Source organism: Furipterus horrens, unplaced genomic scaffold, assembly GCF_987537825.1.
Source record: "Furipterus horrens unplaced genomic scaffold, mFurHor1.1.pri manual_scaffold_11, whole genome shotgun sequence".
NCBI lineage: Eukaryota > Metazoa > Chordata > Mammalia > Chiroptera > Furipteridae > Furipterus > Furipterus horrens.
In genome coordinates, this window is record NW_028327181.1 from 83,166,018 (window position 1) to 83,170,484 (window position 4,467).

General features: G+C 41.3%; 1 pseudogene; it reads left to right on the forward strand.

Annotated features, from left to right (window-relative positions):
• Positions 1 to 1,210: 1,210 nt before the first annotated feature.
• On the forward strand, positions 1,211 to 1,421 carry LOC149998645 (large ribosomal subunit protein eL38 pseudogene; annotated as a pseudogene).
• The last annotated feature ends 3,046 nt before the right edge of the window (positions 1,422 to 4,467 follow it).

Genomic DNA, 4,467 nt, shown 5'->3' on the forward strand with positions numbered 1-4,467 from the left:
TATTTATTTTAACAGCCTATGAGTGTGTTTAGACAGACGCTAGTCCTCAGAGGATATGTGTCTGGGATTCAGGGGCCCCTCACATCTTCTTTGCCCTGTGTGCCCTCCTGCATCCTTCCCTCCTGACTCCTGTTCTGTAGCAGCCAACATGCTCTCTCCAGGCATCTGAATTTCATTTTATCCAGGGTCTGCCTCTGCCCCAGATCCCATGTCCTGTGTTCCTGGGGTTTAGGGACACTGTCCACAGAAGATATGCATGCACCTTTCTCCCTTGCTCCATCTTTGCTTTGGAATCTGGGATTCCATCATAGGTAGGGAAGCCTCTACCCCCCCAATGCCTCCTAACCAAGAAAGCAAATGTGAGGAAGGGAACCCGGATGCCTCCCTGCTGTGGCTGTCAAGCCTCCATAAATCCTTTCATAGGTGTTTGCTGCCACCTTCTCCCTGTCATGAGAAAAATAAAATATTCTTTTCCTTGAATATTATTTTATTTATTTATTTATTTGTTTGTTTATTTATTTATTTATTTATTTTAAAGATTTTGTTTATTTTTAGAGAGAGGGGAAGGGAGGGAGATAGAGGGGAGAAACACCAACTGGGGACCCGGCCCACAACCCAGGCATGTGCCCTGACTGCAAATCAAACCAGCAACCCTTTAGTTCACAGACCAGCGCTCAATCCACTGAGCCACACCAGCGAAGGATGGATTTTGTTTTTTTTAAAGAGCAATAAATATATTTTTTAAAACTTGTTTTATTAGCAGTCAAAGAAATGGAAATTAAGGTAATTGAATGATATTTTAACTTATTCAATTAACAAATATTTTTCAATTATATTTTTTGCTGCTGAGGGTATGAAGAGGGAGTTTCTTTTTCTCTGCTGATAATAGCAATCTTTCTGAAAAGTTATTTGGCAATTTAAATACTAAGGTCCAAAAAAGCTTATGTCCCTTTATCCCTTCAGTTTTACTTCTGGGGTGTTACTTTAAGGAAATAATTGGAAATACATTTTTAAGATAATACCAAACTATATTTCTCATCATTATTTATAACGATCCATAATTTAAAAGTCTAGGTTGCAAAAATAGGAACATAAATAAGTGATTATGTTTCCATATGATGAAGTATACTAGTATTAAAAATAGCTTCTTCTTGAGAGGTACACAGGGAATAAGGGGGTCAATCCGAGATGCCGGCTGTGCCTCGTAGCCATGCCTCACAAAATTGAGGGAATCAAGGACTTCCTGCTCACAGCCAGATGAAAGGATGCCAAATCCATCAAGATCAAGAAAAATAAGGACAATGTGAAGTTTAAAGTCCAATGCAGCAGATACCTTTACACCTTGGTCTTCACGGACAAAGAGAAGGCTGAGAAACAAGCAGTCCCTGCCCCCAGGTTTGGCCATGAAGGAAGTGAAATGAACCAGACACACTGATCTATATTAAAATGTTAAAAAAAAAATTTAAAGCATTTACAAAGAAATTTAGGATTTTAATGCCACAGATTATAAATACATTATAAATGTATGTAATATGTGTATATGCATATAACATATGTATATGTATATATAATCAGTATGTATGTATGTGTGAACATCTGTAGACAGAACCAGCTACATAATTTGCAGGGCCTGTATAAAATGAAAATGCAGTACCTTTCATTCAAAAATCATTAATAATTCCAAGACAGCAATAATACCAAGTGTAGGGCCCTTCTGAACATGAGTTCCATGTCCCTGAAATTGTCCCTGACCATAGAAAAAGACAAGAAGAATACAAACCAAAATATCAATAGTGATTATCTTTGGGCTTTGGGATTAATGATGGTTTTTATTTTAGGTGTTTTATCAATTTTGACAATAGACATATGTTACTTTTATAATCAGTGAAAAATTAGTATGTCTTTAAAAAAAAACCCAAATTATCTTGAAAGCAGCACTCAAGTGAATTGCATTATATTCTGCTTTTAAACTCTTTTAAATATCCATTTGGGGCTGCTGGGGAATAACAGATATTCTATTTAAAGATTCTATACTATGTTTTTTAAGTCACTGTAAAGAACATAGCAAAATATAAAAATGAAATCATTTCTTGGCTAAGTCAAAAAAGCAAGCCAAGCTGAACACAAATAACGCATTTCCATCTATTTTTGTCCCATGTAGAATTAGCTTTGGTTGGACACTGAACATTTGCCTGAATGTTGCAATGCTAAAAATTCCTTCCCCCGTGTCTTTAGACCTACATTCATATAACTGACAGCCCACACCAGCAAAGGGGAGGAGACCTGCAGGAGGCCTATCGCATCTGAGCACTTACTAGTTCAGTGAAGGACTCAGCAATACATTTATTTTTTAATTGCAGAAAGGTTGCATCTGGAAGGCAATAAAACGCACCTTAAGTGAGAGAGCATGAAGTGAGTTAAAAATCATACAGAGGCTATTTGCAATGCATTCTTTTAGAAGTTACACAGAGGAGCCTTAGCAAGTTGGGTCATCAATGACTTCTAAGGAGTCGTTTTGGCACAAAAGCCAAGGGAAATTGCTCAGTCTTTTTAGTGCCCTCATAGCCGATCTGTCTAGGCACAAAGGCTTGGTTGCAGGTTTCATATTTTGGTGTATCCTCTGCTGTACTGCACATTCACCTAACCCCCCTCCCCCATTATACAATTTCAAACAGAAAAAGAAAACTGATTATTAATTTGCCATTTCTTTCTCTCTTCCACCTTCTCTTAATGCCGTATCCTGAGAGGAGCCCTTCTGCAGAGCACCTGCTGAGGAGGTAGGGGTGCAAACTGGAGGAGTCAAAAAGGGCCATTGCCCTACTTTAAAAGGGAAAGCGACATGAAGGGGAAGATCTTGGGGAGAAAGAGGAGGAGGAGGGGAGGAAGTGAGAGCATCAAAGACAGGGAGGGAGGCTGGACAGATCTGAGAAAGAGAAAAGACCAAAATGTGAGGCTGCCCTTGGAAAACCTTGTGGGAGAGAGAAATATTCAAGCAGGTAAGCTGCTAGTGGTGTGTTACGCAACCACCTCTCTGTCTCCCTAGAAACCTTCAGGAAACTACTTCTCGCCCTGGCCTGCGTGGCGCGTGGCTCGTGGCTCGGTTGGTTGGGAGTCATCCTGCAAAGCGAAAGGTCACAGGCTCAATCCCTAAGAGGCAACCAATCAACGTTACTCTCACACACGGATGTTTCTCTCTCTCTTACTCCTTCCCTTCCCCTCTCTCTAGAAATAAATAAACTCTTTTAAAAAATTATTACCAACTGCTTTTTTATAGAAGAGAAAGTTTATTAGAAAGTCACAGAGGTAGAAGTGAGCTGTACAAGAAATGGGCTCAGGAACTAAATTCTAGAAGCAGAGAGGAAGGCCCTTGGAGCTTAGGAGACAGGAACGGAAGAGGTAACGTACTGGGGGGCGGGGGGGGGGGAGCACAGGGGGTCCAGGGACAGCGCAGGTGCGCCCCGAGAGGGAAAGCGCTACTCACCAACACTCTTACAGTAGGATTTCGGTCATTGGGATGTGATGACTTTTGAGAGTGGCCTCCAAGGGGAGTCAGACAGGGCCAGGGAAGCAGGTTATGGTCACGTTTCAGGTCGGAGAGCGAAAAAAGAACTCGTTTCTTTCATGTTTACCTTTTACCAGTGTAGGGGAGGGAAGAGTTCTCCTGGACCCCCTTAGGCATCCGGGCTGGGTCTGAAAATATAACTTGCAAAGACAGGTCAACAGGATAAAAGCATACAATTCTAAAATATGTTTTATGAGACATGAGCGCCCACATAAAGAAAAGAAGACCCGAAGAAACACTTAGACCTGAGTGTGTTTACACAAGCTTTGATGAGGAGGGGGCGGTCCCATAGCTCTAGGATCAGTTAAGGTGGATGAGCTAAGGGGAGTAAACAGGGGAAACTTAGCAAGGCCTGCTTGTTCCAGTTCTTCCGGGTGTCCCTTTGTCTTCGAGATAAGGACACACCTCTCCGGTGAGGGTTTTATGACCTGTTTTAGGGCAGAAGGGCGACGTGAAGGTCAGAGTAACCTTCTTGCTTCTGTTTCTTTCTCACTCTCCTTCAGCTTCAAATATTCAGCATGCCAGGGTGACACACTTGGGGGTAGCATGTCCTGAATTCCAGCACAAGCAAAGAGGAGATTCACACGAGTTTTTGTGTCCAGTCTGTAAACGTGCACATGTTTAAATTTTACTTGCTCAGTGACTCCTCATTAATTCAACAGATATCATGGCAGCTCCCACTATTCGCCAGGTACTGTGCTGATTGTTACTGGGGTACGCCCTCGGCATTGCAAACCTGGTCCTTGTCCTGTCGGGGCTCATAGTTTAATAGCTTGCAGTTTACTTTTAAGGAGAAGACCCAAAACAAGTTATAAACAAATATAGCAAGTGAAGATGCTACTAAGAGGTTATTTTTCATTAAAAAAGAATAAAAAAGGCAAAGCAAAACTTTTTAGCCTATTTAA